The sequence below is a fragment of the Oncorhynchus clarkii genome, unplaced genomic scaffold (genome assembly GCF_045791955.1).
Source record: "Oncorhynchus clarkii lewisi isolate Uvic-CL-2024 unplaced genomic scaffold, UVic_Ocla_1.0 unplaced_contig_1119_pilon_pilon, whole genome shotgun sequence".
Classification (NCBI taxonomy): domain Eukaryota; kingdom Metazoa; phylum Chordata; class Actinopteri; order Salmoniformes; family Salmonidae; genus Oncorhynchus; species Oncorhynchus clarkii.
In genome coordinates, this window is record NW_027258972.1 from 15,820 (window position 1) to 25,712 (window position 9,893).

The 9,893-nt window shown below is 45.0% G+C and overlaps 25 non-coding genes and 5 pseudogenes across 25 annotated transcripts; all 30 read right to left on the bottom strand.

Annotated features, from left to right (window-relative positions):
* Window positions 1-57: 57 nt before the first annotated feature.
* LOC139399376 (5S ribosomal RNA) lies at window positions 58-176 on the bottom strand. Its single transcript, XR_011632062.1, has one exon. It is a non-coding gene; the product is annotated as a 5S ribosomal RNA (ribosomal RNA).
* A 260-nt stretch (window positions 177-436) lies between these two features.
* On the bottom strand, window positions 437-555 carry LOC139399338 (5S ribosomal RNA; annotated as a pseudogene).
* A 196-nt stretch (window positions 556-751) lies between these two features.
* LOC139399336 (5S ribosomal RNA) lies at window positions 752-868 on the bottom strand (annotated as a pseudogene).
* A 178-nt stretch (window positions 869-1,046) lies between these two features.
* LOC139399377 (5S ribosomal RNA) lies at window positions 1,047-1,165 on the bottom strand. The gene has a single exon (XR_011632063.1). It is a non-coding gene; the product is annotated as a 5S ribosomal RNA (ribosomal RNA).
* A 260-nt stretch (window positions 1,166-1,425) lies between these two features.
* LOC139399378 (5S ribosomal RNA) lies at window positions 1,426-1,544 on the bottom strand. The gene has a single exon (XR_011632064.1). It is a non-coding gene; the product is annotated as a 5S ribosomal RNA (ribosomal RNA).
* A 260-nt stretch (window positions 1,545-1,804) lies between these two features.
* On the bottom strand, window positions 1,805-1,923 carry LOC139399337 (5S ribosomal RNA; annotated as a pseudogene).
* A 234-nt stretch (window positions 1,924-2,157) lies between these two features.
* Window positions 2,158-2,276, bottom strand: LOC139399380 (5S ribosomal RNA). The gene has a single exon (XR_011632066.1). It is a non-coding gene; the product is annotated as a 5S ribosomal RNA (ribosomal RNA).
* A 260-nt stretch (window positions 2,277-2,536) lies between these two features.
* On the bottom strand, window positions 2,537-2,655 carry LOC139399381 (5S ribosomal RNA). Its single transcript, XR_011632067.1, has one exon. It is a non-coding gene; the product is annotated as a 5S ribosomal RNA (ribosomal RNA).
* A 177-nt stretch (window positions 2,656-2,832) lies between these two features.
* On the bottom strand, window positions 2,833-2,951 carry LOC139399382 (5S ribosomal RNA). The gene has a single exon (XR_011632068.1). It is a non-coding gene; the product is annotated as a 5S ribosomal RNA (ribosomal RNA).
* A 178-nt stretch (window positions 2,952-3,129) lies between these two features.
* On the bottom strand, window positions 3,130-3,246 carry LOC139399343 (5S ribosomal RNA; annotated as a pseudogene).
* Window positions 3,247-3,443: 197 nt separating this feature from the next.
* Window positions 3,444-3,562, bottom strand: LOC139399383 (5S ribosomal RNA). The gene has a single exon (XR_011632069.1). It is a non-coding gene; the product is annotated as a 5S ribosomal RNA (ribosomal RNA).
* A 181-nt stretch (window positions 3,563-3,743) lies between these two features.
* LOC139399384 (5S ribosomal RNA) lies at window positions 3,744-3,862 on the bottom strand. The gene has a single exon (XR_011632070.1). It is a non-coding gene; the product is annotated as a 5S ribosomal RNA (ribosomal RNA).
* A 186-nt stretch (window positions 3,863-4,048) lies between these two features.
* LOC139399334 (5S ribosomal RNA) lies at window positions 4,049-4,166 on the bottom strand. Its single transcript, XR_011632027.1, has one exon. It is a non-coding gene; the product is annotated as a 5S ribosomal RNA (ribosomal RNA).
* A 172-nt stretch (window positions 4,167-4,338) lies between these two features.
* Window positions 4,339-4,457, bottom strand: LOC139399259 (5S ribosomal RNA). Its single transcript, XR_011631952.1, has one exon. It is a non-coding gene; the product is annotated as a 5S ribosomal RNA (ribosomal RNA).
* A 177-nt stretch (window positions 4,458-4,634) lies between these two features.
* On the bottom strand, window positions 4,635-4,753 carry LOC139399260 (5S ribosomal RNA). Its single transcript, XR_011631953.1, has one exon. It is a non-coding gene; the product is annotated as a 5S ribosomal RNA (ribosomal RNA).
* A 260-nt stretch (window positions 4,754-5,013) lies between these two features.
* On the bottom strand, window positions 5,014-5,132 carry LOC139399261 (5S ribosomal RNA). Its single transcript, XR_011631954.1, has one exon. It is a non-coding gene; the product is annotated as a 5S ribosomal RNA (ribosomal RNA).
* A 260-nt stretch (window positions 5,133-5,392) lies between these two features.
* On the bottom strand, window positions 5,393-5,511 carry LOC139399262 (5S ribosomal RNA). Its single transcript, XR_011631955.1, has one exon. It is a non-coding gene; the product is annotated as a 5S ribosomal RNA (ribosomal RNA).
* Window positions 5,512-5,771: 260 nt separating this feature from the next.
* On the bottom strand, window positions 5,772-5,890 carry LOC139399263 (5S ribosomal RNA). Its single transcript, XR_011631956.1, has one exon. It is a non-coding gene; the product is annotated as a 5S ribosomal RNA (ribosomal RNA).
* A 301-nt stretch (window positions 5,891-6,191) lies between these two features.
* LOC139399265 (5S ribosomal RNA) lies at window positions 6,192-6,310 on the bottom strand. The gene has a single exon (XR_011631958.1). It is a non-coding gene; the product is annotated as a 5S ribosomal RNA (ribosomal RNA).
* A 260-nt stretch (window positions 6,311-6,570) lies between these two features.
* On the bottom strand, window positions 6,571-6,689 carry LOC139399266 (5S ribosomal RNA). The gene has a single exon (XR_011631959.1). It is a non-coding gene; the product is annotated as a 5S ribosomal RNA (ribosomal RNA).
* Window positions 6,690-6,867: 178 nt separating this feature from the next.
* On the bottom strand, window positions 6,868-6,986 carry LOC139399267 (5S ribosomal RNA). Its single transcript, XR_011631960.1, has one exon. It is a non-coding gene; the product is annotated as a 5S ribosomal RNA (ribosomal RNA).
* A 177-nt stretch (window positions 6,987-7,163) lies between these two features.
* Window positions 7,164-7,282, bottom strand: LOC139399268 (5S ribosomal RNA). The gene has a single exon (XR_011631961.1). It is a non-coding gene; the product is annotated as a 5S ribosomal RNA (ribosomal RNA).
* Window positions 7,283-7,475: 193 nt separating this feature from the next.
* On the bottom strand, window positions 7,476-7,594 carry LOC139399269 (5S ribosomal RNA). Its single transcript, XR_011631962.1, has one exon. It is a non-coding gene; the product is annotated as a 5S ribosomal RNA (ribosomal RNA).
* A 180-nt stretch (window positions 7,595-7,774) lies between these two features.
* Window positions 7,775-7,893, bottom strand: LOC139399270 (5S ribosomal RNA). The gene has a single exon (XR_011631963.1). It is a non-coding gene; the product is annotated as a 5S ribosomal RNA (ribosomal RNA).
* A 195-nt stretch (window positions 7,894-8,088) lies between these two features.
* Window positions 8,089-8,207, bottom strand: LOC139399271 (5S ribosomal RNA). The gene has a single exon (XR_011631964.1). It is a non-coding gene; the product is annotated as a 5S ribosomal RNA (ribosomal RNA).
* A 260-nt stretch (window positions 8,208-8,467) lies between these two features.
* Window positions 8,468-8,586, bottom strand: LOC139399272 (5S ribosomal RNA). The gene has a single exon (XR_011631965.1). It is a non-coding gene; the product is annotated as a 5S ribosomal RNA (ribosomal RNA).
* Window positions 8,587-8,805: 219 nt separating this feature from the next.
* LOC139399273 (5S ribosomal RNA) lies at window positions 8,806-8,924 on the bottom strand. Its single transcript, XR_011631966.1, has one exon. It is a non-coding gene; the product is annotated as a 5S ribosomal RNA (ribosomal RNA).
* A 188-nt stretch (window positions 8,925-9,112) lies between these two features.
* LOC139399274 (5S ribosomal RNA) lies at window positions 9,113-9,231 on the bottom strand. The gene has a single exon (XR_011631967.1). It is a non-coding gene; the product is annotated as a 5S ribosomal RNA (ribosomal RNA).
* A 178-nt stretch (window positions 9,232-9,409) lies between these two features.
* On the bottom strand, window positions 9,410-9,527 carry LOC139399340 (5S ribosomal RNA; annotated as a pseudogene).
* A 177-nt stretch (window positions 9,528-9,704) lies between these two features.
* On the bottom strand, window positions 9,705-9,823 carry LOC139399276 (5S ribosomal RNA). The gene has a single exon (XR_011631969.1). It is a non-coding gene; the product is annotated as a 5S ribosomal RNA (ribosomal RNA).
* Between the last annotated feature and the right edge of the window lie 70 nt (window positions 9,824-9,893).

Sequence of the window (9,893 nt, forward strand, 5' to 3'; positions counted from 1 at the left end):
TCAGCCTTGTGGGAAAAAACGGACAAAGAGTTGAAATTCCACAAGGCAGTGACAAAAAGCTTACAGCACCTGGTATTCCCAGGCGGTCTCCCATCCAAGTACTAACCAAGCCCGACCCTGCTTAGCTTCCGAGATCGGACGAGATCAGGCGTACTCAGGCCGGTGTGGCCGTAAGCGAGAAACTATCTCTTGGTGCACTATGTAAAGTCAAAGTGAGCCTGATTAACAGCTGTTGCATTTTCACCATTTAGATAAGCATCTTTGTGTCACTCAAAAAGTGGAAGAAATTGCATATACTGTAGCCATAATTTGTAGCACAGATTGTTGGATGAAATACAAACTAACCTTGCTTACTTATTTCAAAGCGAGGGCACATATTTCAGCCTTGTGGGAAAAAACGGACAAAGAGTTGAAATTCCACAAGGCAGTGACAAAAAGCTTACAGCACCTGGTATTCCCAGGCGGTCTCCCATCCAAGTACTAACCAAGCCCGACCCTGCTTAGCTTCCGAGATCGGACGAGATCAGGCGTACTCAGGCCGGTGTGGCCGTGTGTGCACTATGTAAAGTCAAAGTGAGCCTAATCTCAAAAAGTGGATGAAATTGCATATACTGTAGCCATAATTTGTAGCACAGATTGTTGGATGAAATACAAACTAACCTTGCTTACTTATGTCAAAGCGAGGGCACATATTTCAGCCTTGTGGGAAAAAACGGACAAAGAGTTGAAATTCCACAAGGCAGTGACAAAAAGCTTACAGCACCTGGTATTCCCAGGCGGTCTCCCATCCAAGTACTAACCAAGCCCGACTGCTTAGCTTCCGAGATCGGACGAGATCAGGCGTACTCAGGCCGGTGTGGCCGTAAGCGAAAAGCTAATCTCAAAAAGTGGATGAAATTGCATATACTGTAGCCATAATTTGTAGCACAGATTGTTGGATGAAATACAAACTAACCTTGCTTACTTATTTCAAAGCGAGGGCACATATTTCAGCCTTGTGGGAAAAAACGGACAAAGAGTTGAAATTCCACAAGGCAGTGACAAAAAGCTTACAGCACCTGGTATTCCCAGGCGGTCTCCCATCCAAGTACTAACCAAGCCCGACCCTGCTTAGCTTCCGAGATCGGACGAGATCAGGCGTACTCAGGCCGGTGTGGCCGTAAGCGAGAAACTATCTCTTGGTGCACTATGTAAAGTCAAAGTGAGCCTGATTAACAGCTGTTGCATTTTCACCATTTAGATAAGCATCTTTGTGTCACTCAAAAAGTGGAAGAAATTGCATATACTGTAGCCATAATTTGTAGCACAGATTGTTGGATGAAATACAAACTAACCTTGCTTACTTATTTCAAAGCGAGGGCACATATTTCAGCCTTGTGGGAAAAAACGGACAAAGAGTTGAAATTCCACAAGGCAGTGACAAAAAGCTTACAGCACCTGGTATTCCCAGGCGGTCTCCCATCCAAGTACTAACCAAGCCCGACCCTGCTTAGCTTCCGAGATCGGACGAGATCAGGCGTACTCAGGCCGGTGTGGCCGTAAGCGAGAAACTATCTCTTGGTGCACTATGTAAAGTCAAAGTGAGCCTGATTAACAGCTGTTGCATTTTCACCATTTAGATAAGCATCTTTGTGTCACTCAAAAAGTGGAAGAAATTGCATATACTGTAGCCATAATTTGTAGCACAGATTGTTGGATGAAATACAAACTAACCTTGCTTACTTATTTCAAAGCGAGGGCACATATTTCAGCCTTGTGGGAAAAAACGGACAAAGAGTTGAAATTCCACAAGGCAGTGACAAAAAGCTTACAGCACCTGGTATTCCCAGGCGGTCTCCCATCCAAGTACTAACCAAGCCCGACCCTGCTTAGCTTCCGAGATCGGACGAGATCAGGCGTACTCAGGCCGGTGTGGCCGCGAGAAACTATCTCTTGGTGCACTATGTAAAGTCAAAGTGAGCCTGATTAACAGCTGTTGCATTTTCACCATTTCAAAAAGTGGAAGAAATTGCATATACTGTAGCCATAATTTGTAGCACAGATTGTTGGATGAAATACAAACTAACCTTGCTTACTTATTTCAAAGCGAGGGCACATATTTCAGCCTTGTGGGAAAAAACGGACAAAGAGTTGAAATTCCACAAGGCAGTGACAAAAAGCTTACAGCACCTGGTATTCCCAGGCGGTCTCCCATCCAAGTACTAACCAAGCCCGACCCTGCTTAGCTTCCGAGATCGGACGAGATCAGGCGTACTCAGGCCGGTGTGGCCGTAAGCGAGAAACTATCTCTTGGTGCACTATGTAAAGTCAAAGTGAGCCTGATTAACAGCTGTTGCATTTTCACCATTTAGATAAGCATCTTTGTGTCACTCAAAAAGTGGAAGAAATTGCATATACTGTAGCCATAATTTGTAGCACAGATTGTTGGATGAAATACAAACTAACCTTGCTTACTTATTTCAAAGCGAGGGCACATATTTCAGCCTTGTGGGAAAAAACGGACAAAGAGTTGAAATTCCACAAGGCAGTGACAAAAAGCTTACAGCACCTGGTATTCCCAGGCGGTCTCCCATCCAAGTACTAACCAAGCCCGACCCTGCTTAGCTTCCGAGATCGGACGAGATCAGGCGTACTCAGGCCGGTGTGGCCGTAAGCGAAAGCTAATCTCAAAAAGTGGATGAAAGTGCATATACTGTAGCCATAATTTGTAGCACAGATTGTTGGATGAAATACAAACTAACCTTGCTTACTTATGTCAAAGCGAGGGCACATATTTCAGCCTTGTGGGAAAAAACGGACAAAGAGTTGAAATTCCACAAGGCAGTGACAAAAAGCTTACAGCACCTGGTATTCCCAGGCGGTCTCCCATCCAAGTACTAACCAAGCCCGACCCTGCTTAGCTTCCGAGATCGGACGAGATCAGGCGTACTCAGGCCGGTGTGGCCGTAAGCGAAAAGCTAATCTCAAAAAGTGGATGAAATTGCATATACTGTAGCCATAATTTGTAGCACAGATTGTTGGATGAAATACAAACTAACCTTGCTTACTTATTTCAAAGCGAGGGCACATATTTCAGCCTTGTGGGAAAAAACGGACAAAGAGTTGAAATTCCACAAGGCAGTGACAAAAAGCTTACAGCACCTGGTATTCCCAGGCGGTCTCCCATCCAAGTACTAACCAAGCCCGACCCTGCTTAGCTTCCGAGATCGGACGAGATCAGGCGTACAGGCCGGTGTGGCCGTACTCAGGCCGGTGTGGCCGTAAGCGAAAGCTAATCTCAAAAAGTGGATGAAATTGCATATACTGTAGCCATAATTTGTAGCACAGATTGTTGGATGAAATACAAACTAACCTTGCTTACTTATGTCAAAGCGAGGGCACATATTTCAGCCTTGTGGGAAAAAACGGACAAAGAGTTGAAATTCCACAAGGCAGTGACAAAAAGCTTACAGCACCTGGTATTCCCAGGCGGTCTCCCATCCAAGTACTAACCAAGCCCGACCCTGCTTAGCTTCCGAGATCGGACGAGATCAGGCGTACTCAGGCCGGTGTGGCCGTAAGCGAAAGCTAGATAAATCTCAAAAAGTGGATGAAATTGCATATACTGTAGCCATAATTTGTAGCACAGATTGTTGGATGAAATACAAACTAACCTTGCTTACTTAGTCAAAGCGAGGGCACATATTTCAGCCTTGTGGGAAAAAACGGACAAAGAGTTGAAATTCCACAAGGCAGTGACAAAAAGCTTACAGCACCTGGTATTCCCAGGCGGTCTCCCATCCAAGTACTAACCAAGCCCGACCCTGCTTAGCTTCCGAGATCGGACGAGATCAGGCGTACTCAGGCCGGTGTGGCCGTAAGCTATGTAAAGAAAGCTAAATCTCAAAAAGTGGATGAAATTGCATATACTGTAGCCATAATTTGTAGCACAGATTGTTGGATGAAATACAAACTAACCTTGCTTACTTATTTCAAAGCGAGGGCACATATTTCAGCCTTGTGGGAAAAAACGGACAAAGAGTTGAAATTCCACAAGGCAGTGACAAAAAGCTTACAGCACCTGGTATTCCCAGGCGGTCTCCCATCCAGTACTAACCAAGCCCGACCCTGCTTAGCTTCCGAGATCGGACGAGATCAGGCGTACTCAGGCCGGTGTGGCCGTAAGCGAAAGAAATCTCAAAAAGTGGATGAAATTGCATATACTGTAGCCATAATTTGTAGCACAGATTGTTGGATGAAATACAAACTAACCTTGCTTACTTAGTCAAAGCGAGGGCACATATTTCAGCCTGGGAAAAAACGGACAAAGAGTTGAAATTCCACAAGGCAGTGACAAAAAGCTTACAGCACCTGGTATTCCCAGGCGGTCTCCCATCCAAGTACTAACCAAGCCCGACCCTGCTTAGCTTCCGAGATCGGACGAGATCAGGCGTACTCAGGCCGGTGTGGCCGTAAGCGAAAGCTAATCTCAAAAAGTGGATGAAATTGCATATACTGTAGCCATAATTTGTAGCACAGATTGTTGGATGAAATACAAACTAACCTTGCTTACTTATTTCAAAGCGAGGGCACATATTTCAGCCTTGTGGGAAAAAACGGACAAAGAGTTGAAATTCCACAAGGCAGTGACAAAAAGCTTACAGCACCTGGTATTCCCAGGCGGTCTCCCATCCAAGTACTAACCAAGCCCGACCCTGCTTAGCTTCCGAGATCGGACGAGATCAGGCGTACTCAGGCCGGTGTGGCCGTAAGCGAGAAACTATCTCTTGGTGCACTATGTAAAGTCAAAGTGAGCCTGATTAACAGCTGTTGCATTTTCACCATTTAGATAAGCATCTTTGTGTCACTCAAAAAGTGGAAGAAATTGCATATACTGTAGCCATAATTTGTAGCACAGATTGTTGGATGAAATACAAACTAACCTTGCTTACTTATTTCAAAGCGAGGGCACATATTTCAGCCTTGTGGGAAAAAACGGACAAAGAGTTGAAATTCCACAAGGCAGTGACAAAAAGCTTACAGCACCTGGTATTCCCAGGCGGTCTCCCATCCAAGTACTAACCAAGCCCGACCCTGCTTAGCTTCCGAGATCGGACGAGATCAGGCGTACTCAGGCCGGTGTGGCCGTAAGCGAGAAACTATCTCTTGGTGCACTATGTAAAGTCAAAGTGAGCCTGATTAACAGCTGTTGCATTTTCACCATTTAGATAAGCATCTTTGTGTCACTCAAAAAGTGGAAGAAATTGCATATACTGTAGCCATAATTTGTAGCACAGATTGTTGGATGAAATACAAACTAACCTTGCTTACTTATTTCAAAGCGAGGGCACATATTTCAGCCTTGTGGGAAAAAACGGACAAAGAGTTGAAATTCCACAAGGCAGTGACAAAAAGCTTACAGCACCTGGTATTCCCAGGCGGTCTCCCATCCAAGTACTAACCAAGCCCGACCCTGCTTAGCTTCCGAGATCGGACGAGATCAGGCGTACTCAGGCCGGTGTGGCCGTAAGCGAGAAACTATCTCTTGGTGCACTATGTAAAGTCAAAGTGAGCCTGATTAACAGCTGTTGCATTTTCACCATTTAGATAAGCATCTTTGTGTCACTCAAAAAGTGGAAGAAATTGCATATACTGTAGCCATAATTTGTAGCACAGATTGTTGGATGAAATACAAACTAACCTTGCTTACTTATTTCAAAGCGAGGGCACATATTTCAGCCTTGTGGGAAAAAACGGACAAAGAGTTGAAATTCCACAAGGCAGTGACAAAAAGCTTACAGCACCTGGTATTCCCAGGCGGTCTCCCATCCAAGTACTAACCAAGCCCGACCCTGCTTAGCTTCCGAGATCGGACGAGATCAGGCGTACTCAGGCCGGTGTGGCCGTAAGCGAGAAACTAATCTCAAAAAGTGCACTATGTAAATTCATAAGTGAGCCATAATTTGTAACAGCTGTTGAAATACAAACTAACCTTGCTTACTTATTGTCAAAGCGAGGGCACATATTTCAGCCTTGTGAGCTAATCTCAAAAAGTGGAAGAAATTGCATATACTGTAGCCATAATTTGTAGCACAGATTGTTGGATGAAATACAAACTAACCTTGCTTACTTATTTCAAAGCGAGGGCACATATTTCAGCCTTGTGGGAAAAAACGGACAAAGAGTTGAAATTCCACAAGGCAGTGACAAAAAGCTTACAGCACCTGGTATTCCCAGGCGGTCTCCCATCCAAGTACTAACCAAGCCCGACCCTGCTTAGCTTCCGAGATCGGACGAGATCAGGCGTACTCAGGCCGGTGTGGCCGTAAGCGAGAAACTATCTCTTGGTGCACTATGTAAAGTCAAAGTGAGCCTGATTAACAGCTGTTGCATTTTCACCATTTAGATAAGCATCTTTGTGTCACTCAAAAAGTGGAAGAAATTGCATATACTGTAGCCATAATTTGTAGCACAGATTGTTGGATGAAATACAAACTAACCTTGCTTACTTATTTCAAAGCGAGGGCACATATTTCAGCCTTGTGGGAAAAAACGGACAAAGAGTTGAAATTCCACAAGGCAGTGACAAAAAGCTTACAGCACCTGGTATTCCCAGGCGGTCTCCCATCCAAGTACTAACCAAGCCCGACCCTGCTTAGCTTCCGAGATCGGACGAGATCAGGCGTACTCAGGCCGGTGTGGCCGTAAGCGAGAAACTAATCTCAAAAAGTGGATGAAATTGCATATACTGTAGCCATAATTTGTAGCACAGATTGTTGGATGAAATACAAACTAACCTTGCTTACTTATGTCAAAGCGAGGGCACATATTTCAGCCTTGTGGGAAAAAACGGACAAAGAGTTGAAATTCCACAAGGCAGTGACAAAAAGCTTACAGCACCTGGTATTCCCAGGCGGTCTCCCATCCAAGTACTAACCAAGCCCGACCCTGCTTAGCTTCCGAGATCGGACGAGATCAGGCGTACTCAGGCCGGTGTGGCCGTAAGCGAAAGCTAATCTCAAAAAGTGGATGAAATTGCATATACTGTAGCCATAATTTGTAGCACAGATTGTTGGATGAAATACAAACTAACCTTGCTTACTTATTTCAAAGCGAGGGCACATATTTCAGCCTTGTGGGAAAAAACGGACAAAGAGTTGAAATTCCACAAGGCAGTGACAAAAAGCTTACAGCACCTGGTATTCCCAGGCGGTCTCCCATCCAAGTACTAACCAAGCCCGACCCTGCTTAGCTTCCGAGATCGGACGAGATCAGGCGTACTCAGGCCGGTGTGGCCGTAAGCACTATGTAAAGTCAAAGTGAGCTAATCTCAAAAAGTGGATGAAATTGCATATACTGTAGCCATAATTTGTAGCACAGATTGTTGGATGAAATACAAACTAACCTTGCTTACTTATTTCAAAGCGAGGGCACATATTTCAGCCTTGTGGGAAAAAACGGACAAAGAGTTGAAATTCCACAAGGCAGTGACAAAAAGCTTACAGCACCTGGTATTCCCAGGCGGTCTCCCATCCAAGTACTAACCAAGCCCGACCCTGCTTAGCTTCCGAGATCGGACGAGATCAGGCGTACTCAGGCCGGTGTGGCCGTAAGCGTCAAAAGCTAATCTCAAAAAGTGGATGAAATTGCATATACTGTAGCCATAATTTGTAGCACAGATTGTTGGATGAAATACAAACTAACCTTGCTTACTTATTTCAAAGCGAGGGCACATATTTCAGCCTTGTGGGAAAAAACGGACAAAGAGTTGAAATTCCACAAGGCAGTGACAAAAAGCTTACAGCACCTGGTATTCCCAGGCGGTCTCCCATCCAAGTACTAACCAAGCCCGACCCTGCTTAGCTTCCGAGATCGGACGAGATCAGGCGTACTCAGGCCGGTGTGGCCGTAAGCACTATGTAAAGTCAAAAGCTGATTAAATCTCAAAAAGTGGATGAAATTGCATATACTGTAGCCATAATTTGTAGCACAGATTGTTGGATGAAATACAAACTAACCTTGCTTACTTATTTCAAAGCGAGGGCACATATTTCAGCCTTGTGGGAAAAAACGGACAAAGAGTTGAAATTCCACAAGGCAGTGACAAAAAGCTTACAGCACCTGGTATTCCCAGGCGGTCTCCCATCCAAGTACTAACCAAGCCCGACCCTGCTTAGCTTCCGAGATCGGACGAGATCAGGCGTACTCAGGCCGGTGTGGCCGTAAGCGAGAAACTATCTCTTGGTGCACTATGTAAAGTCAAAGTGAGCCTGATTAACAGCTGTTGCATTTTCACCATTTAGATAAGCATCTTTGTGTCACTCAAAAAGTGGAAGAAATTGCATATACTGTAGCCATAATTTGTAGCACAGATTGTTGGATGAAATACAAACTAACCTTGCTTACTTATTTCAAAGCGAGGGCACATATTTCAGCCTTGTGGGAAAAAACGGACAAAGAGTTGAAATTCCACAAGGCAGTGACAAAAAGCTTACAGCACCTGGTATTCCCAGGCGGTCTCCCATCCAAGTACTAACCAAGCCCGACCCTGCTTAGCTTCCGAGATCGGACGAGATCAGGCGTACTCAGGCCGGTGTGGCCGTAAGCGAGAAACTATCTCTTGGTGCACTATGTAAAGTCAAAGTGAGCCTGATTAAATCTCAAAAAGTGGATGAAATTGCATATACTGTAGCCATAATTTGTAGCACAGATTGTTGGATGAAATACAAACTAACCTTGCTTACTTATTTCAAAGCGAGGGCACATATTTCAGCCTTGTGGGAAAAAACGGACAAAGAGTTGAAATTCCACAAGGCAGTGACAAAAAGCTTACAGCACCTGGTATTCCCAGGCGGTCTCCCATCCAAGTACTAACCAAGCCCGACCCTGCTTAGCTTCCGAGATCGGACGAGATCAGGCGTACTCAGGCCGGTGTGGCCGTAAGCTATGTAAAGTCAAAAGCTAATCTCAAAAAGTGGATGAAATTGCATATACTGTAGCCATAATTTGTAGCACAGATTGTTGGATGAAATACAAACTAACCTTGCTTACTTATGTCAAAGCGAGGGCACATATTTCAGCCTTGTGGGAAAAAACGGACAAAGAGTTGAAATTCCACAAGGCAGTGACAAAAAGCTTACAGCACCTGGTATTCCCAGGCGGTCTCCCATCCAAGTACTAACCAAGCCCGACCCTGCTTAGCTTCCGAGATCGGACGAGATCAGGCGTACTCAGGCCGGTGTGGCCGTAAGCGAAAAGCTAATCTCAAAAAGTGGATGAAATTGCATATACTGTAGCCATAATTTGTAGCACAGATTGTTGGATGAAATACAAACTAACCTTGCTTACTTATTTCAAAGCGAGGGCACATATTTCAGCCTTGTGGGAAAAAACGGACAAAGAGTTGAAATTCCACAAGGCAGTGACAAAAAGCTTACAGCACCTGGTATTCCCAGGCGGTCTCCCATCCAAGTACTAACCAAGCCCGACCCTGCTTAGCTTCCGAGATCGGACGAGATCAGGCGTACTCAGGCCGGTGTGGCCGAAGCGAAAGCTAATCTCAAAAAGTGGAAGAAATTGCATATACTGTAGCCATAATTTGTAGCACAGATTGTTGGATGAAATACAAACTAACCTTGCTTACTTATTTCAAAGCGAGGGCACATATTTCAGCCTTGTGGGAAAAAACGGACAAAGAGTTGAAATTCCACAAGGCAGTGACAAAAAGCTTACAGCACCTGGTATTCCCAGGCGGTCTCCCATCCAAGTACTAACCAAGCCCGACCCTGCTTAGCTTCCGAGATCGGACGAGATCAGGCGTACTCAGGCCGGTGTGGCCGTAAGCGAGAAACTATCTCTTGGTGCACTATGTAAAGTCAAAGTGAGCCTGATTAACAGCTGTTGCATTTTCACCA